Source organism: Anomaloglossus baeobatrachus, chromosome 11 (assembly GCF_048569485.1).
Source record: "Anomaloglossus baeobatrachus isolate aAnoBae1 chromosome 11, aAnoBae1.hap1, whole genome shotgun sequence".
Classification (NCBI taxonomy): Eukaryota; Metazoa; Chordata; class Amphibia; order Anura; family Aromobatidae; genus Anomaloglossus; species Anomaloglossus baeobatrachus.
The window spans coordinates 124,847,929-124,870,095 of record NC_134363.1 but is presented as its reverse complement, the minus strand read 5'-3'; positions in this window follow the sequence as shown (position 1 = coordinate 124,870,095).

Here is a 22,167-nt window from a genome sequence, read left to right as displayed (position 1 = left end):
ACTCGCAAGGAGCTGTCACATGAGGAGATGTCGTTACGAATGACGGAAGTGCGTCACAAAATCCGTGACCCCAACGATGCATCGCACAATATATCGACTCGTGTAAAGCAGCCTTAAGTCCTATCTTGGAGCCATTGCACATGTGCAGGTGACATCATCGCTGACACGAGGTCACATGTCTCTGACACCTTCTATGCCGATTGGCCGCTGGTCATGTGCTTGTGACATGTGGTCACATGTCTCTGACACCTTCTATGCCGATTGGTCGCTGGTCATGTGCTTGTGACGCTTTGCTCGGTGATAGGCCAGCGTGACGTCATTCTTGTCGTTCTGGCAGCGGATTGGCTCTGGTGTCCTCCATCTTGGATGAGGCACAAAGTCTATATAAGACCCTGACGCACGCCGCACGGCGCTCAGTCCTCTTGGTTCATGCATGAGAGTAGACGCTCTGTGCACGTTCCTATAGGCATCTCTCTGTCTATGCTAGGTGAGCGCTACCGGCAGGGTAGCGTTCTTATACCTTACAGCTTTGGCTGCAGTCCGTATCCTTACCTCTTAGGGGAGCGGACATAGGCAGGTACCTGAGGCACATGGTCTGGCTGGGCCTTGTGATTCTACTCGTAGGTGGACGTTGCCGCTAGGGTAACATTCCTTATACTGCGTCTGGCAGTTGTTCGTATCCTCGCACACTAGGGGAGCGAACAAAGGTAGGAGCTTTGTGCGGCTTATGCTGCTGTCTGTCTCTTTTGCACCACTAGAAGAGCGGACCTAGGCAGGTGCCATATCTAGTGGTTCGTGTCCTCGCACACTAGTGGAGCGAACGCAGGTAGGAGCTTTGTGCGGCTTACGCTGCTGTTCGTCTCTTTTGCACCACTAGAAGAGCGAACCTAGGCAGGTGCCATATCTAGTGGTTCGTGTCCTCGCACACTAGTGGAGCGAACGCAGGTAGGAGCTTTGTGCGGCTTACGCTGCTGTCCGTCTCCTGGCACCACTAGAGGAATGGACCTAGGTAGGTGCCATTTCACACTCACTGCCTTTGTCTCTGTGAATATTAACAGAGACCATTCCACACACCCTCCAAGTAAGGGAGGAATTGCCTTATTTACTAATTATATTCCTCTGTGAGTTTAACAGAGGTATTGCACTCTGCCATAGTCTGCAGCAGAGTCTTTGCACGGTGGACCCTGACTGTCTGATACTTCCTTAGGTTTTATTATCAGACAGCCCCCTGTAACAGGTGTGCTATATTCTGGGACATGGCCAAGGTAAGGAAGGCTGAAAAACGACCACCTTTGAACAAGAAACATAAGATAAAACGTCAAGACTGGGCCAAGAAATATCTTAAGACTGATTTTTTAAAGGTTTTAGGGACTGATGAAATGAGAGTGACTCTTGATGGGCCAGATGGATGGGCCAGAGACTGGATCAGTGAAGGGCAGAGAGCTCCACTCTGACGCCAGCAAGGTAGAGGTGGGGTACTGGTATAGGTTGGTATTATCAAAGATGAACTTGTGGGACCTTTTCGGGTTGAGGATGGAGTGAAGCTCAACTCCCAGACCTACTGCCAGTTTCTGGAAGACAACTTCTTCAAGCAGTGGTACAGGAAGAAGTCGGTATCATTCAAGAAAAACATGATTTTCATGCAGGACAATGCTCCATCACATGCATCCAAGTACTCCACAGCATGGCTGGCCAGTAAAGGTCTAAAAGATGAAAAAATAATGACATGGCCCCCTTGTTCACCTGATCTGAACCCCATAGAGAACCTGTGGTCCCTCATAAAATGTGAGATCTACAGGGAGGGAAAACAGTACACCTCTCGGAACAGTGTCTGGAGGCTGTGGTGGCTGCTGCACGCAATGTTGATCATAAACAGATCAAGCAACTGACAGAATCTATCAATGGGAGGCTGTTAAGTGTCATCATAAAGAAAGGTGGCTATATTGATCACTAATTTTTGGGGGTTTTGTTTTTCAATGTCAGAAATGTTTATTTCTAAATTTTGTGCAGTTATATTGGTTTACCTGGTGAAAATAAACAAGTGAGATGGGAATGTATTTGGTTTTTATTAAGTCGCCTAATAATTCTACATAGTAATAGTTACCTGAACAAACAGATATCCTCCTAAGATAGCCAAATCTAAAAACCTCACTCCAACTTCCAAAAATATTAAGCTTTTATATTTATGAGTCTTTTGGGTTGATTGAGAACATAGTTGTTGATCAATAATAAAAAAAAATCCTCTAAAATACAACTTGCCTAATAATTCTGCACACGGTGTATGGTCTGATCAGAATGTTAAACCAAGAACCTCATGTTCGGTTATATAAATCTTTGTCTGATGGCACTAAATCAACTGATAATTTTTGGATGTGCGGTGCATGTCTTTTTCTTCAGCTATTGCATGGAATAGAAGCATGGCATCAAGAATAATACTTATGAGATTAACAGACAAGTAGATAGAAAAGGAACTGCTAAATATTTATTTAGAAATTTTGTGACCAAATGGCTAAAAACTTCCAAAACTGGTGGCAAATGAACTTTGCAAACTTAATGGTTCTCCCCCTTCTTAGTGACCTTAAAGCCACTGAATAGACAAAAAGATGATATCTTCTGTCATATGGGCTGTGTTAATCACAATGTATTTGATGAGATAACACGTTCAAAGGAAGGAAACAATTGATAATGAAAAGAAAGTGGAAAAGAAATAAAATTTGGAATACCTGCTTCCCATTAGAAAGTCTCAATACAACTTCTAAAGCCCCTTTCACACATAGCGACGCAGCAGCGATCACGACGGTCGACCTGACCTTATCAGGATCGCTGCTGCGTCATTACATGGTCGCTGGTGAGCTTTCAAACAGGCAGACCTCACCAGTGACCAGTGACCAGCCTCCAGCCAGCAGCGACGCGTGGTAGCGATGCTGCGCTTGGTAACTAAGGTAAATATTGGGTAACCATTACCCGATGTTTACCTTGGTTACCAGCGCACACCGCTTAGCGTTGGCTCTGTGCACTCCTAGCCAGAGTGCGCATCGGGTTAATAAGCAAACCTTTGCTTATTTACCCGATGTGTAGTCTGGCTACGTGTGCAAGGAGCAGGGAGCCGGCACTGACAGCCTGAGAGCTGAGGTGCTAGTAACTAATGTAAATATCGGGTAACCAAGGAAAGGGCTTCCCTTGTTTACTCGATGTTTACCTTGGTTACAGCTTACCGCAGGCTGCCAGAAGCCGTGTCCCTGCTTCCTTGCTGCTTCAGTTCGTCGCTCTCTCGCTGTCACACACAGTGATGTGCTTCACAGCGGGAGAGTGACGAGCAAAAAATGAAGCAGGACATTCAGCAACAAGCGGCGACCTCACAGCAGGGGCCAGGTCATTGCTGAATGTCACACACAGCGACAGCGACGGGACGTCGCTGCTACGTCACAGAAAATGGTGACTTAGCAGCGATGTCGTTGTCGCCGTCGCTGTGTGTGACACCACCTTAAGGAAAAAAGGTAAAACTACAGTAATAGGATTAAGTCTCAAAACGTTGATAAGAAATACTAGCTAAAGGCCACTTCACAAATAACGAGATCGAGAACGAGATCGTTGCTACGTCACAGTTTCTGTGACGCAACAACGACTTTACTAGCGATCTCGTCATGTTTGACACGTACCAACGATCCGCCTCCTGCTGTGAAATCGTTGGTCGATGCTGAACAGCGTGGGCCATTTTTGGCTCATTGGAGTCCTGCTGGGCAGGATGGATATGTATGTTTGACACCTACCTACGATTTTGTTAACGACCTAGATTAGAACTTTAGTGTGGCACGTAGGCGTGTAGTTGTGTCCCCGTTTCCGCGCCCCCTCTGCACCGATTGGTTGGCGCTGAGAACAATAGCGTGTGATTGCGTCACCGTTTCCGTGCCCCCCTCTGTACCGATAGGTTAGCGCTGATAACAGTGCTACGTTCTGATTGGATATTGCTTCATGCTTTGTTCCCTTTTGAGTCTTGGGATAGAATCTGTGACTACACAAATTGTTTGTGCGCACACAGTTGGTGCTAAAATGACCCTTGCCGCACCGTATGCATCATGGCGTGATTCCGTTCCGTTCCGTTCGAAGGAGGGATGAATCCAGGTGCAGATGCAGCTTCGATCCGAAAAGCAAGCAAGCAACTGGGTACAAAGTACGAATGAATCAGGGTGGAGTCGCAGGTTTTATTCTCAAAGCAAAGCTCAAAAGAAGTGACAAAGGATGACGCGATACAAAAGTCACCTTTTAGTCCCGCCCACCCGCCCAATCAGAACGCAGTATTGGCCACCAATCGGAGAAGAGGGGTGTGGAAAAGGCGACATCCGGCCGGCCACCTAATCAGAACGCAGTGTTGGCCACCAATCAGAGCGGAGGGGGTATGGAAAAGGCAACGCATATGCACGCCTACGTGGCTCACTGCGTTTCACTACGCCCCTAATCGAGATCGGAATCGTTACCACAGCTGTTGTGTGACAGGGTCCCGATGATTTACAAGATTGTTATACGGGTCACATGCTCGTTCCTAAAGTCAGTGTGTGTGACACCTCACATACGATTTCACCAACGACTCAGCAACGATCCGGGAACTGTGACGTAGTATCGATCACGTTCACGATCTCTCTATGTGTGACTGGACCTTAAGAAATAAAAATTATAGATCTTTCATATAGCATGTCACCACTAGAGCTGGTCGAACTCGCAAAAAAACGGGATCGGCGGGTCCTTGCTAAATTAAAAAAACAAAAACCCGATCCACTGTGGAATCCGGTACCCATATAAGTCAGAATCCGGAGATTAAAAGTTGGTGGAAGGAATAAGAGGGTAGGAGCGCACGCGGTATACTCACCAAGGCTGTGTCATTGCAGCATACTTTTTCCGGGTCACGCTTTCCCTTCCGGAGCTGACAATTGAATATTCACTGCTCTGCCCACCCACCGGCTCGTGTAATTGGTTGCAGTTAGACGCGTCCGCAGCCTGAGTGGCAGAGTGTCAGCTGACTGCAACTAATCACAGGATGGCCGGTGGGCGAGTAAAGCAGTGTTGGGCTTTATCTGTGCTGTGTATCAAAATAAGCCCAGAGTCACGCGTGCAGATGAGTCGCCCACCACAGCGCTGCAGCAGTCGCCTGCAGGATACTGTGGGGACTTCTCTGTAGGGACCCTTCTGGCAACAGGTATGTCAGGTTCACTTGCATAGAAGTCGTGACTCCACTCTCGGTTTTGCGGTCAGGATGAGGGGTGACTGCCACTGCAATTTAACGAGCGTCTGGGGCTGATGGTGTCTGCAGTCTGGTGTTATAGCCTCCCGAAAGTGAGGCTGGCCCCAGGGGCTCGGGTATATGTGTGTGGAACAACAGGTCGCAGAATAACTCAGTCTCAGTCCAGAAATGTCTTTCATCTTGTTTACTCACGTTCAGCTGGTTTTGTGAGGTAACCTGGGCGATACTGAGATAGACCAGAGAGAATCAGGTATCCTTCAGGATGATATAGGGGTGACTGCTGACTCGCCTTCCTAGCACTTCTTGTTTCGGACAACCCTTGACTTAAAGTACCGTGCAATTCATCCAGGGAAGTCGCAGCTGCCTTTTCTCCCCTTTGATGGCAGCATGGACCAAGGTGGATAGCTTCAGGCTCAATCCCCCTTATGGGCCCCCTAGTTGCTGCTGATGCTAGGACTCTGTGTTGGTTGGCGTGGAACCACTAGTCCCACCACCTGCAGGATTTAGCAGACCACTAAATGATTGTCTAGCTCTGGGGACCTGTTCCCTGTTCGTGCTTAGCCCTCCAGAAGTCTCCGTACATGACCAGCTGATTCCCTCAGTGTCCTCCAGACCAACTGGCATCCTCAGCGTCTTTCTGTCTAACTTCTAGTGGCCGTTCTCCCCTACCAACAGCTACTACACTTGCAGGGTCTGACTAGCGTGGCTGTACGTCTGCTTGTTTCAGCAACTTCTGTACACTGCTCCCAGACTGGCTTGCTCCTCTTCCTCACTAACACTCCAACCTTGCTTCCAGCCCCTCTCCTACACTCCTAGCTGAGATGTGGAGGCACGCCTCCTCCTGGGTCTGCCCAGGGGTCCCCTCTAGAGTGTGTGTGAGACCTGGTCACTATGTGTCTGTGCGTACACACCCTACTCAGCCTTTGGGATTACCTGTTTGCACTCACCCAGCATGGGTGCAGTACGCAGTGGCGCCTGACCAGGTCAGGGGCGCCACACAAGGGACTCACATCACATCAACCGGCAGCTGCACACTCTCCGGACAGGAGCATGCAGGTACATAGAAACACATGCTGCCTACCCGCTCCTGTCAGGAGAGTGTTCGGCTGTGCCAGGTGATGCGATTCGAGACTCATTCGTGTCTGGCATGACATCACCCGGCACGGCCTGACACTCTTGAAACATGAGCATGCAGGTACAGTACATAGAAACACAAAGGCCTACCAGCTCCTGTTAGGAGAGTGTGCAGCTGTGCCAGGTGATGCGATGCAAGTCCCTCGCAAGTGTGATTCTGGTCTAAGAGAAACCGCATGCAGCTTTCTTTTTTTAATTATTTAAATAACTAATTTAAAAAACACCGACATGCGGTTCCCCACAATTTTGATACCCAGCCAAGATAAAGCCATCTGGGGGCTGGTATTCTCAGCCTGCAGCCGCCTGGTATTGCTGCATCCATTAGATGTCACAATCCCGGTGCTTTACTGGCTCTTCCCATTGCCCTGGTGTGGTGGCAATCGGGGTAATAGCAGTGGATAATAACAGTACACAGCTGCTACTAAACCCTAGGTTAGTGATGGCACAGGCTTCTATGAGATACCTGCATCACTAATCTGTAATTAAAAGTAAATACTGTAAGTACAAACACAGAGAAAAAAATCCTTTATTTGGAATATAATACAAAAAAACACCCCCTTTCACCACTTTATTAACCCCCAACACACCCCTCCAGGTCCGGCGTAATCCACACGAGATCCCATGCCGCTTCCAGCTCTGTTACATCTCACACCGAGCGGCCGTAGAACAAGACCGCCGGCTGTGAGTGCAGACTATGACTGAGGTGCGATAAGCAATGACTGCAGGCAGAGACTGTCACAGCCTCCCCGTCTGACTGCAACTAATCACAGATGACAGGACAGGCGGTGGGTGGGAAAAGCACAGAAAACTGTGTGTATGCGACCCGGAAGCAGTTTGCCCCCATGAGTCTTCGCAAGTATGAAACGCTCACTTAATTCTTTTTTTCTTTGTTTTTCATTTAATTTCCCCAGTGCCGAATCTGGATCGTACACCTGGAATCCTGGGCATCTTTGAAACCGCTCGGATCCGGACTATAACAGTCCAGGTCTGCTCAGCCCTAATCACCACATATCCCATTTACTGTATAGTAAAGAAAAACTGGCTAGAAAACTAGACAAACTATTTTCCGAGCAGATTCTTGTAGTGTATAAAGTGACTTCACACTGGTTCTTTTGTAATTTAACTACTGTCAACTTTAGTAATGTGTGAGCTTTTAACTGTAATTATTATGGCAAATAAAATATTGTAAAATAAAAATAAATGATGTGGAAAAGAAAGAACAATTACCACCTGTCCAGTATAACAGAATAGCAAATGGCTTACTATATATTTATGTAATAATGTAGCTCATGATGATCAAAACACAAACTCGTAGCTTAAGTAGGCGGCACGATTCAGAAAAATTGCGTGTTTACTTCTGGATTTTAATTATTTTTTTCTTTTCTTGTGGATCCTTTAAAACAAATCTCTGTCCCCTCACTCCATATGGAAATTTACTTACTCTAAGGGCCGCTTTACACGCTACGACATCGCTAAAGTGATGCCGTTGGGGTCACGGAATTTGTGACGCACATCCGGCCGTGTTAGCGATGTCGTTACATGTGACACCTATGAGCGATTTTGAATTGTTGCAAAAACATTCAAAATCGCTAATCGGTGAAATGGGGGTCCATTCCCAATTATCGTTGCTGCTGCAGGTACGATGTTGTTCGTCGTTCCTGTGGCATCACACATCGCTATGTGTGACACCGCAGGAACGAGGAACCTCACCTTACCTGCATCCACCGGCAATGGGGAAGGAGGTGGGCTGGATGTTACGTCCCGCTCATCTCCGCCCCTCCGCTTCTATTGGCCGGCTGCTTAGTGACGTCGCGGTGACGCCGAACGCACCTCCCCCTTGAGGAAGGGATTGTTCGGCAGTCACAGCGACGTCATTGAACAGGTAAGTGTGTGTTATGCTGCCGTAGCGATAATGTTCTCTATGGCAGCGATCACCACATATCAGCCGTACGAAGGGGGCGGGTGCTATCGCGCTCGACATTGCCAGCAAATGCTAGTGATGTCGCAGCATGTAAAGTGGCCCTTAGCCTAAACGATATTTTACCTGATAGTTTTTTACTCTAGATCTACTCTTTCTGTTTTGGGATAGGCTAAAATGGTGTGTCACGGACGGAGGAGGGGACGCTGCGCTCTCCCACTGCTCGGGTCCGGCCGCTGCTGCTGCTGCAGCTGCCGCTGCTCGGTGGTGGCTCGAGCGGTGGGGCGGATCCCGGGGACTCGAGCGGCGCTCCTCGCCCGTGAGTGAAAGGGGGGGATTTGATTGTGGGGATTTGGTTATTGTCCGTGACGCCACCCACGGTTGTGGTGATCTTGGTGACACCACCGCTGCTCTGGACGGGGATCCCGGGAGCAGTGACAGGGAGCAGCTTTGTTGTTAGTTCTCCCCTCCGTGGGTAGGGGGTTGGTTGTCCTGGGGCCCGGTGATGGGGTAGGGATGGATGGCAGGCGGGTTACGGGGCCTGGTGAGGTGCAGGGTCGTGGGGGCAGCACTGTGCCGCACGGCACGGTGGTACTCACTCAGCCAATGATGAGGACACAGTTCTCGGTAAAACACATGGCTGGATGGACGGGTCCCACAGACGGCTGCGGTGTTGTTTCTCCCAGCAGGTTGATGGTGACTGTCTTTCCCTGCACCTATGTACGGTAAATGGTTCCAATGGGTTCCCACTGGTAACCCGCTCCCCAGCTTGGATATGGGCCGGAGGAGCCACTTTTGCCCGCAGGCTCTGGCCCTGGGAACGGTAGCCTTGGCGGTGGCTGTGTTTCCCTCTCACGGTTGGACTGCTGCCTTCTGTCGGGACTTGGCTGCTGGGAAACCCAGGAGGTTCCCTTCGCTGACGGATTTGGAAAATTCATGGCGACTCCTAGCCTTGCCGGGGTGTGTAAGCCCCTGCCAGATGGTGCTGACTTCTCTTTGTGTACCGGTCCGGTACCGCCAGGCCACCTCCCGTCCACGGTCCTTACGGTAGACTCCGATAGGCCACTCCTGCAGACGGTCACCACCGTCTGCCAACCTTGCTGTACTGCCCGGGCCACACACCCGGACGCTGTCAGATAGTTGCTCCACTACTACTTTCCTCCTTCCACTTGTACTTCCAAAACTAATCTGCCCACTTTTCCCACCTCCAGGACTGTGAACTCCTCGGTGGGCGGGGCCAACCGCCTGGCCCACCCCCTGGTGTGAACATCAGCCCCTGGAGGAAGGCAGCAAGGGTTTGTGTCTGACTTCGGTGTGCCTTACCGGGAGTGTGGGGTGTGTTGGTGTTGTTCTCTGTGGCCCCTGGCTTGTCCAGGGCACCACATTCCCCCTTAGTAAAATGCAGACCGTCCGCGGGCTGCTCGTCCATCACCGATTTTATTTTAACTGCAAAAGATAAACGGTAAAACAGGGATTACAAGTAAAATAACATCTTCCCACATCGGGAGGTACTCTTACTTAAAATGTTGCGTAACGGTACGGCTTCCGCTCTCTCCCACCCAAGCAACCTGGCCCTGATGCTGCCCCTAAGCAAACAGGCAGCACCCCTTTACCCCAGTTCAGCACAAGTTGCCCGAGCGGGTTCTGTCCTTTTCAGGGGACCCACGTCCATGGGGAACCCCTGAAACACCCAGAGGATCACCACCGGTTCCGGTGGTGGCTGGGCCCCAGCCTGCTTCACTGCGGGCCCTTCCTCCAATCTGCCTCTCCGGAGGCGGTAACGGTGAAAGCCATAAAAACATCATTTTTATTTACAGACCACAAGTTCGTGGTTGCCCTGCCAGTTCTCGGGCTTGTCCGTAGTAGTTTCTACGCATAATTTGAAAGGGGGGTCCCAACGGGGACCAGTTGCCGGCCACGACCGATTCTAATCAGGTTGCAATCAGGTGAATCTTCTCGGTTGATCATTCACTTATCATTCTTTTAAACGGTACTTTTAACACATACACAATTTTTCCCTTTAAAGAACAGTTTCCCTGTACCTAAGTGGGGGTCTACCTAGGTTGGGCCGAGTGGACCTCCGGGGTCCAGTGTCAGTGAGGACAGGCAGTGGGGCAGAGGGAACAATCAGTTCCTCTTCCCTGCTATCGTGTGGGGCAGGCCAGGCGGAGGCATAGGGGAGCTGGGTACAGGTTCATCCCTGGGCACTGGCTCATGGTTGACCACTTCCATTACTTCCTCATCCATGGGTTGTGGGAATAGTATCACTGGAAGAATGACCGCGCCATTCTGTGTAGGCCAGTCTGCTGGAAAGTCACCCATCACAGTGTGGATTACCTCTTTTGCCTTCTCCGCCGGTCTAGGAACCGGAGCTTCAGCTGCTGCCCTCAATGCTGGTGGGCACCTCTTTAGATGGTCCCGGGAAACCGTGGCCAAAGTGCCCCCTTGGTCACGACTGATCTGGTAGGCCTTCCCATCTTCCCATCCTGTGGGCTGTATGACATATGGGGTCTGCTCCCATTGATCATCCAGCTTGTGGGTCCTCCTCTTTCGCTTCAGCACTACATCTCCAGGCTGGAAAGGGCCAGCAGACGCCTTCTGGTTAAAGCGCTGCTCCTGTTGTTCCCGACTCCGACTCAAGTTCTTCTCAACATACTCCTGAATTTGTCGATACTGCACCCTCCCCCGATTGTCCCATTCAGCTTTCGAAGGGAGTGCTTCTGGGGCCTCCAATCCCATGTCCAGATCCACCGGTAGCCGGCCGGGGCGTGCCCTCATCAGGTATGCTGGGGTGCATTTCGTCGAGCTGGAAGGGATATTGTTGTACATATCGACCAAGTCAGGTAGCTTCTCCGGCCACAGGTTCCGCTCTTCTAGCGGCAACGTCTTGAGGAGGCCCAGGACCAGGTGGTTCATCTTTTCACACATGCCGTTGGTTTGGGCATGGTAAGGCATGGTCCGGATTTTCTTGCAGCCGTACAACTGACAAAATTCATGGAATACCTCCGCTTCAAAGGCCGGGCCTTGGTCAGTAAGCACCTTCTCAGGGTATCCATGTGGTCGGCAGAAATAGGCCTGGAACACTCTAGCGGCGGTACGGCCAGTTAGGTCTTTGACTGGGACAACCACCATGAACCTTGAATAGTGGTCTACAATGGTTAGAGCGTAGGTGTACCCACTTCGGCTGGGGGTGAGCTTTACATGGTCCAGGGCAACCAGCTCCAGCGGTTGATGTGTAACGATCGGGTGTAGGGGCGCCTTCTGGCTGGCCTCATCCTTCCTTCTCAGCGTGCAAGGGCCACACTCTCGGCACCAGGCCTCTACAGATTCCCACATTCCACTCCAATAGAACCGCTCTCTCAACAGCATCTCTAGCTTCTTCCATCCGAAGTGTCCAGCACCATCATGGTATGCTTGCAGGAGGGTGGGCACGTTAGCTTGGGGAATCACCAACTGGCGGATCTTCTCATGGGTCTTCTGGTTAATCAGCTCACGGTACAACTTCCCCTGGTGCAGATATAGCGGTTCCGTTCCCGCCATAGGCGTTGGGCTTCATCTGGGGCGGCAGGGTCTATCCCAGCAGCGCCCTGTTCCACCAAGATCTTGACTAAGCGGACAACGGGTGCCTGGTCCTGAGCTTCTTGCCACTCCTGGCTGGGCAGCGGGTCCAGGTTTACCCGTTGTTGATAGACATGCACCTTCTCAGTCGGTGGCTGATGAAATGCGGGCAGCTCAATCTCTTCGAGGTCGTCATCCCCAGGCCCTTCTTCCGACAAGTGGGGCATCCGAGAGAGTGCATCGGCATTAACGTTGACACGGCCGGCCCTGTACTTGATGGTGAAATCGTAGTTGGCTAGCCTAGCCACCCACCGCTGTTCAAACGCGCCTGGTTTGGCGGTGTCCAGGTGGGTCAGCGGGTTATTATCCGTGAAAGCGGTGAACTTAGCCGCTGCCAGATAATGGCGGAACCGCTCGGTGATAGCCCACACCAGTGCCAGGAGTTCAAGCTTGAAAGAGCTGTAGTTCTCGGGGTTCCTCTCAGTCGGTCGAAGCCTTCGGCTAGCATAAGCAATCACTTTCTTGGACCTGGGATAGGACTGCCCCTAAGCCTACATTGCTGGCATTGGTGTAAAGGATGAAGGGGTGGTTGTAGTCAGGGTATGCTAGGATTTCTTCTCCGGTCAGGGCCGCTCTCAGCTGACGGAAGGACTCCTCATGCCTTTCTTCCCACACCAATGGGGCTCCTAGGGGTCTACCACCATTGGTCTGTCCCACGAGGAGGTCTTGCATGGGGGCAGCCATCTTCGTGTACCCCTTGATGAAGCGACGGTAATACCCCACCAGGCCCAGGAACTGCCTCACCTCCTTCACCGTGGTCGGCCTCGGCCAGTCCTGAATGGCGGTGATTTTATCAGGGTCAGGGGTGACACCCTCTGCACCGACCACATTCCCTAGGTACTGCACTTTGGGTTTCAGCAGATGACACTTTGAGGGCTTCAACTTCATCCCATATTTGGCAAGGGACACGAACACCTCGGCTAGGTGCTCCAGGTGGGCTTCATATGTCTGGGAGTACACAATCACATCATCCAGGTACAGCAGGATGGTCTCAAAGTTTAGATGCCCCAGACAGCATTCCATCAGCTGTTGGAAGGTTCCAGGGGCATTGCACAGCCCGAACGGCATGCTATTAAACTCACAGAGTCCCATAGGGGTAGTAAATGCAGTCTTCTCTCGGTCTTCTGGTGCCACAGCCACCTGCCAGTACCCACTGGTGAGGTCAAGGGTGGAAAAGTAATTAGTGGTTCTCAGCGCAGCCAGAGATTCCTCAATGCGGGGCAGAGGGTAAGCGTCCTTATGTGTTATCTGGTTAATTTTTCAGTAATCCACACACATCCGCATGGTGCCATCCTTCTTCTTAACCAGTACCAACGGGGCAGCCCAGGGACTACAGCTGTCCCTAATAACCCCTGCCTCCTTCATGTTCCTCAACATGTCCTTGGCACTATGGTAGTGTGCAGGGGGATAGGCCTGTACCTCTCTTTGATAGGGGGATGCTCACCGGTGGGGATATGGTGTTGGACCCCTTTTATCTGTAAGAAAAGCAAACCTGCCAAACGGCAAAGTGATATAGCCTAAATCCTGAATATAATATTGGTAAAGCAAGGATTTAAAATATAACTTTTAATAAATATAATATAAAATCATAGTAGATCAATGTGCAATGTGCAATGTGAAATATAAAAAAGGAAGGATCTCACCCAGTTCTTCTCCTGAGAGATCCACACCACTGTACAATCCAAGGCGGGCGGGCACCAGACAAATGACGTAATGTGGGGGGTGATGAGAGATACAATTACATTACCCCTGTCGTGCCCATGCAATAGCTTCCGCCCTTACAAGGGCAGCACCCAAGTCAGGATAACTACCCCACAATATACACAATACCCCTCCCAACGCGTTTCCCTCTCCGTGTAACCGGAGAGTTAGTGGGTCCCACTGGCCATTAGCACATATTCTGAAAACTAAGTAGTATGTGAATACACTGACAGAAAGCAAGCAGTGTGTTGTATTGACCTGCCACTGCAGGCTCTACTTTTCATTTCTCCCCTGAAGAACTCTCCGGTTACACGGAGAGGGAAACGCGTTGGGAGGGGTATTGTGTATATTGTGGGGTAGTTATCCTGACTTGGGTGCTGCCCTTGTAAGGGCGGAAGCTATTGCATGGGCACGACAGGGGTAATGTAATTGTATCTCTCATCACCCCCCACATTACGTCATTTGTCTGGTGCCCGCCCGCCTTGGATTGTACAGTGGTGTGGATCTCTCAGGAGAAGAACTGGGTGAGATCCTTCCTTTTTTATATTTCACATTGCACATTGCACATTGATCTACTATGATTTTATATTATATTTACCCCTTTTATCTGCCCAAAGTCTAGGGGATGTTTGCTAAAAACCCGCTCATACTCCCGTACCACCCAGTATACCCCTTCTTTGTGATGTGTAGGGGTATCGTCAGTGCCTACGTGTAGTTGTCGACACCACTTGTCTAACTCCCCTTGGGATGGGTGAGTGCTGGCAGTAGGTGGTGAGGTTGGGGGAATGGCCTCGTGGATGGTGTGGGGATCCAAGGTGAACAACTTGGCAAGAGTAGCGTACCGGGGAAGCCTGACTTCTTCCTCCCCGCAGTTCAGCACCCTCACGGGCACTCTCCCCTTCTTTACATCTACCACCCCTCGGGTGGCCATTACTGTGGGCCAGTGTTCAGAGGGCATGGGCTCTATCATGGCGGGGTAGTCACGCCCCTGGGGCCCTACCGCTAACCCTACACCAAATCATCATCTCGCTCCTGGGAGGCACAATCAAAGGGGCAACATCCATCACTCTCACCCCACCAATCTCTCCTCCTGTCGAGTTCACATGTTGGCGGTACATCAAGGCTCTGATCTCACTCTGCACAGATCTCTGTCGGCTCCTTGCCGCTGTGGCGGCCAGCTATTGCAGTAGGGTCAGCACGTCACTCATACACTACCTTCGGGTTACGATCACTGGGTTCATTCATTATCACAATCATACCCTGGTGTTGCAGTTCAGCTTGCCCCACAGTCATGGCCACTTGTTTGTATCCCACTTGGGTCAATGGGAGTCCATCAAGAGCAATCAGTGTTATACTGGCATCTGGGGGAGCCAGCTCGTCTTTTCCCCAATACCGTTGATACAGTGTGTATGGTATGGTGGTTACCTGTGATCCAGTGTCCAGGAGAGCCATCACCGGTATGCCGTCCACAGCCACGGGGATGATGGGCCGGGCCCCAATGTACCGGTCCCACCAGTCTGGGGGGCCATGGGGTTCTACTCCTGAGGATTAGCCCGTGGCCCCAGGGGTTGCTCGTTTAACGGACACCGTCGGGAGTAGTGGCCGGGTTTGCTGCACCTGTAACAGATTGGGGGTCCATTCCGTGAGTCATTGGCCCTTCTCCGCTGCATCCAGGGGACGTCCTCAGGGCTGTCGGCGAGCTGCATTTTCACCGGGGCCTGGGATCTGGTCGGAGACTGGAGTGCGGCAAGGATCTTAGTGAGGTCCCCATCCATGCGGCGAACTTGAGCAGCGAGCTCTTCCATCGCTCCGCTTGGGGCTGCAGGCACTGGAGGTGCTGATGGGGTAGGGGCCACCATGACGGGAGCAGTCTCAACCGGACACGGGGCTGGCTCAGGAGCTTCAAATGCGGGGGGTTGCAGAGCTTTGATGTCCCGTTCCTTTAATACGGCAAAGTCCACATCAGGGTGTTCTAGGGCCCACAGCCAAAGCTGTTTGCTGTTTTCTGAGGACCTCATCCCCTGCACAAACTGCTCACTTAACATTTTGTTACTGTCCACCCGCTTCAGTGTGCGGAGTGAGGTTTGCAGGCGCAGGGCATAGTCCCGAATGCTATCTGCGGGCCGTTGCCGGCATTGATAGAACTGCATCCGCAACTCGGCCTCGGTACGGGTCTCAAATGCAGTCTGCAGCTTTTAAAATATGGTGGCTACAGAGGACCTGTCCCCCTCGGCCCAGGTCTCCGCCTCTTGCTCAGCCGCGCCGGTTAGCTGCCCCAGCACTAGCGCTGCATGTTGCTTATCCGTCAGGGGGTACAGTTCTAGTAGCGGACTGCAAGACATCAGGTTTCCCATCGTACTGCAGTAGCCAAGCAGCTCCGGGCACATAGGGCAAAGAGAACGGCATCACCTGAGCGAGAGCTGGGGCCGCGGCGCCCCCCGCCAGCACGGCCGGGACCTGGGCAGGCCCATTCCCATCTACAGGTGCTCCCGCGGCTGCGTCCACCGCTCTTCCAGCGGCTCCGTCGGGCGCAGACATCTTGTTTACGTCCCCCTTAGTCTCTTTCTGGCTCCTCCTCTACAGGGGCGGGGTTTTGGCCTTCGCGCCTTCACTACTCAAGGAGTCGCTCGAGCGGGAATTCTTCGCGCCCAAGATGGCGGCTTCACAAATTTTCCGGCCGGACACCTCCAGCGTTCACACAAGGCACCAGTTGGTAGAACGGTAGGATCCTGTTCGTGACGCCAAGTTGTCGCGGGCGGAGGAGGGGACGCTGCGCTCTCCCACTGCTCGGGTCCAGCCGCTGCTGCGGCTGCCGCTGCTCGGTGGTGGCTCGAGCGGTGGGCCGGATCCCGGGGACTCGAGCGGCGCTCCTCGCCCGTGAGTGAAAGGGGGGGATTTGATTGTGGGAATTTGGTTATTGTCCGTGACGCCACCCACGGTTGTGGTGATCTTGGTGACACCACCGCTGCTCTGGACGGGGATCCCGGGAGCGATGACAGGGAGCAGCTTTGTTGTTAGTTCTCCCCTCCGTGGGTAGGGGGTTGGTTGTCCCGGGGCCCGGTGATGGGATAGGGATGGATGGCAGGCGGGTTACGGGGCCTGGTGAGGTGCAGGGTCACGGGGGCAGCGCTGTGCCGCACGGCACGGTGGTACTCACTCAGCCAATGATGAGGACACAGTTCTTGGTAAAACACACGGCTGGATGGACGGGTCCCACAGACGGCTGCGGTGTTGTTTCTCCCGGCAGGTTGATGGTTACTGCCTTTCCCTGCACCTATGTACGGTAAATGGTTCCAATGGGTTCCCACCGGTAACCCGCTCCCCAACTTGGATATGGGCCGGAGGAGCCCCTTTTGCCCGCAGGCTCTGGCCTTGGGAACGGTAGCCTTGGCGGTGGCTGTGTTTCCCTCTCATGGTTGGACTGTTGCCTTCTGTCGGAACTTAGCTGCTGGGAAACCCAGGAGGTTCCCTTCGCTGACGGATTTGGCAAATTCACGGTGACTCCTAGCCTTGCCGGGGTCCGTAAGCCCCTGCCAGATGGTGCTGACTTCTCTTTGTGTACCGGTCCGGTACCGCCGGGCCACCGCCCGTCCACGGTCCTTACGGTAGACTCCGATAGGCCACTCCTGCAGACGGTCACCACCGTCTGCCAACCTTGCTGTACCGCCCGGGCCACACACCCGGACGCTGTCAGATAGTTGCTCCACTACTACTTTCCTCCTTCCACTTGTACTTCCAAAACTAATCTGCCCACTTTTCCTGCCTCCAGGACTGTGAACTCCTCGGTGGGTGGGGCCAACCACCTGGCCCACCCCCTGGTGTGAACATCAGCCCCTGGAGGAAGGCAACAAGGGTTTGTGTCTGACTTCGGTGTGCCTGACCGGGAGTGTGAGGTGTGTTGGTGTTGTTCTCTGTGGCCCCTGGCTTGTCCAGGGCGCCTCAGGTGCAATAAAGAGGAGACTTGTAAGCCATGCAATACTCCTCTGGGAATTTATATATGCACATAGCCTCTTTAGAAGGAAGAGGAATTAAAGTGTGGTACCACCTTATGCCAACTTTGCACTCTCTGGAACATTCCCCTTAGACACCCAGTCAGAGGCTTCTTAACCGGCCAAATTGGAACATGTGCCTGCGAATGGAGTTTCTATTTACATTCCCATATGAGCATTGTCAGCTCTCCTCACACTACCTTGGAACTCTCCATCAGGAGACACGTTCCCCATAGACGGGCTAAGGGTATATACACATGTGGCACCCCTGAGGCTCTGGTCGCCACAGGATAATGCAGCTCAATTAAGGTACGGTATCTATCTCAGGTAATAAGGGGGTTAATCACCAGTATTCTCCATTTACACACTACATACAGCTTAGGAGCCTTCACACAGGGTGAGATGGCTCAGGGTAGGGACGGGGGTGGCCATCACGATCATGGGACTTCCCAGGTCACTAAAGTCAGCCACCTGGGGGGCGGGTTCCACCTGGGGGTAGAAACACACTCTCATTTAAAACAGACCCATCAGGACCATAGTTCTGGCAAGACATCTCCGGATAACTTGGACTTTACTAGGTCGGGGCTTGGAGCGAGAGCTCAGCCAGGGTACCTAACTGCTGAGGGGGACACCCTAGAAATAGGACTCTCTCTCCTTCTCTCTCAAAACACCAGTGGTGACCCCTTACCGGATGTGGGATCGGCCTGAGCCCATCACGGCAATGACTAGTGTAACCGGGCTGGCAGCTGAAGTTGTGAGTAAATTACACCCTGAACCTGCAGAGACTATGTTGGCTCATTCTTACCGGTGCCGCTGCCCAGCACTTAGGTGCCAACAGCTATTAAAACCCTCATCATCCACCCGGGGCCCGCTCCGCCAGTGGGGAGCAACATCATCCCGGCTACCATAACACCTGCCCTGGCAAGGAACCCGGCAGCGACGGCTACTCTCTGGCCGCAATACCACAGGTGGCATCATGACAAACTTTTCTCAATACCCCGCACACCATCCCTTATCCTGTGTGCCTCGAGGCAACGGAACCGGGCAAGGCCACCAGTAACATCACCTTACCTGACCCGCGACTGCCTGGCAACAAGTATGTTAACCACCTACCTCGTGGGGCGCTACACACATAACTACTTTTTCAGGTGGATTCCTCATGGAACCCGCTTGAAAAAGCCCTTAAAACACCAAAATGAAAGAATATATGCACAGCAATATCAAAACTACTTGCTGTGCATATGTTCTATCATTTGCAGCTTCTTTTAACTGCTTAAGACGAGTGATCCCGAATTTTCGAATTAAACACAGACTTAGAAAAAAAAGCTCTTCGAATTTGGAGTTATGGTGCGTATGAAAACCACTCAAGCAAATAACTCTGTGCTTGTTTATACTTGGTGCTTGGTCCAGTGTTTGAACAGCTCGAACTGGGGGTTATCAGCTTTAGTATGTACAAACAAACAAAAGAAATAAATCCTGCCCTCCATACCCCGGAAGTGTTTTGTTTATGACTGGCTGCATGTGAATGGAGAGCCAAAATGCCAATCCGTGACTTCCAATGACATTTTGGATTAAGTTCAGGTCCAGAACAGAAGTTTCAATAAAGTCCATCTGAACCCACAAAACCCGAACTTGCATGAGTCGGTTAATCTCTACATAATGCTTCAAAATCTGTGTAGCGGCTAAAATAAGTGACCAGTTCATTGTTCTAGCAGCTTCCACATGAAACCCACCGCTCTGTTACATACAGAATTTTTAAAAAAATTACAGCGGCACAGCCATTGCAAAAGGTGTTCATCAAGTCATCAGAAAAGACACTTCAAGGAAAACTCCTCCGGTGTTTTCCCTGAAGCATTATCTAAGTACAAAAACAATGTGGGTATGCCAATATCTAAAGGATGCCGTGTAGTGAAGAGCGGGCACTACCATGCTCGGGTTCTCTGTACTCGCAACTAGTAATGAGCAGGCACTACCGTGCTCGGTGCTCGTAACTAGTGATGAGCGAGCACTGCCATGCCCAGATGCTCGGTACTTGTAACTAGTGATGCGTGAGCACTGCAATGCTCGGGTGCTCTGTACTCATAACTAGTGATGAGTGGGCACTACCATGCTCAGGTGCTCAGTACTCGTAACTACTTATGAGCGAGCACTACCATGCTCGGGTGCTCGGTACTCGTAACTAGTTATGAGCAAGTGTATCGCCCCGCGCTCGGCTGCCTGCCGAGCTGCTCGGGTCCGGGCTCGTTTCTGGTGGTTGGCTCGAGCGCCTCCAGAACCGGGGGTCACGTCGCTCTGAAGGGGAGCTGGCGCTACGTGTAGGGATTTTGGTGGGGAGGTTCACAGCCGGAGCCGTGGTGTTTTTAGGGATTAAAGATTGTGACGCCACCCACGGGTTGTGGTGAATGTGGACACCACCGCTGCCATTAACTAGGCTCCCGGGGATGGTGTTCTGCAGCCTGGTGTTAACCCCTCCGTGGGCAGGGGGGTGATGGTTCCGGGACCCGGTGATTGAGAGGTGCGGGCGTGTTGGTGTGGTGCGGTGCGGTGCGCGGACCGAGGGCACTGTTGTACTCACTATGACAGATACACCGGAGTCTCTGGTAAACCAAAAGGATGGTGGTCGGTGCCCGCAGCCGGCTGCACGTTGCCCCTTACTCGGGTTGGTGGTTTCCGCCTTTCTCCTGCACCTCTGTTTGTGGATCTTGACTGCCTATGCTTCAGCAACGGTAGTCCGCTCCCCGGCTTGATGTGTGTCGGGGAACCCATTTGCCCGCAGGCGCTGGCCCGTGGGATCTCTCTGCCTGTGCGGTGGCTTTCTATCCCCCTCGGTGGGCTTTGCCATCTTTCGGGTCTTGGGACGGGAAAGGACCTAAGGTCCAGACCTCAATCAGTAAATTCGACGTGGTCCAGTGGCTCCTGGACCTTGTTCTAGGTCTGAGTACCCCTCCTGGTGCTCCGGTTTCTAGTTGGCTCCCCGGTTCAGTACCGGCGGGACACCACCCTGTCCCGGGCCCTTACGGTTCCACCAGCCATCTTCCCGGCTCCTGCAGGCAGCCACCGCTGTCTGCCTCCTGGTCTCGGGGTGTCTGGGCTCTGACCCAGACCCCTTGCAGATATTTTACTCCTTTTCACTGCTCCACTCTCCTTCACTCCTGTCCCTAATCATCTGCTTGTGTTTCCTGCCTCAGGCCCTCTGGACTCCTCGGTGGGCGTGGCCAACCGCCTGGCTCTGCCCCCTGGTGTGACCTTTGAGCCCTGAGGGAGGGGACTCAGAGTTTTGTAGGTTGGCTGCTGAAACCTTTTTAGGGGCTGGTGTTTGTGCAGGGAGTCTACCTGTGACTACCTGGCTAGTCCAGGGCATCACACAAGCACTACCATGCTCGGGTGCTCGTAACTAGTGATGAGTGAGCACTACCATGCTTGGGTGCTTGGTACTCGTAACTGGTGATGAGAAGGCACTACCACGCTCGGCTGCTCAGTACTTATAACTAGTGATGAGTGAGCACTACCATGATCAGCTGCTCAGTACTCGTAACTAGTGATGAGTGTGACGCCCTGACCTATCAGGTCATCACAGGGTATTGTGCAATCTGCCCTTCTGTGCAATATCCACCTCTTCCTTGGTTACAGGTCCCTAACTATTGGTGTTGTCAAGATCAGCTAATCAAAATCCTAGGAACACTCTGCACCACATCCACCAGACACACCAGTGGACGGCCTGAGTGGAATAGGGTCGCTCACTTGGAGGAGTTGGTTAAGGGGAGGTCAGGAGTGTCAGGAGCAGGAGAGTGTAGTGTTGTAGGTGAAAGAGAGAGGAGGTCAGGAGCTGGGCTCCTTGGAAGCACTAGGTAGCAGACGTTGGTCTGGGCCTGGTAGGAGCTGGACCCTCGGTCGCAGGGGATCGTGACAAGGGGCACGGCATTGTCGTGGAGAACAGCCGGCAGCCTTGTACCATCACCGGGCAGGGACCAGGGCACGATGGGGTACGTGGACCCTAGGTGAGGGAGTAGCGTCAGGCAACCTGACAATTCGCCTAACGAGAATGGAGCCTTCAAGATCCGCTCTCCACCCGCTCCAAAATTGGGGTACTAGCGCAACGAGGGGGATAGGACTTTCCACACATATGGTCCAGAAAATCCCAAGCGTGAACCCTGAGAGCAAGCTCCCTCAGTTAGCCACACTGGAGAGCGGGACCCGATTAGTTTCAAGCTATAGGTACCAACTAGAAGAAACGAGGTGCCAAGGGAAAGGTCACAGATCAACAGGCAACACCAGCAGAAATGGGAACCAAACGTGTTCCCCCTCAGCGGCAGCTGTGTTCAGAACTTTGGTTTACTAAGTTGTTGGTGTCAGCTTCATGGACTGAGGGAGTATACAAGTGACCCTCACCTCCCCAACGGCATGTCCCCCCACCATCACCGAGTCCCGGGGCATTCCCCCTACCCGTGGAAGGGTTAAACACCTGGCTGCCCACTCCATCGCCACCGGGTACTCTCAGCTTCAGCGGTGGGACTCCACCTCACCACACACCACGGGAGATGTCACAAACTATCAATACATCATCCCCTGTA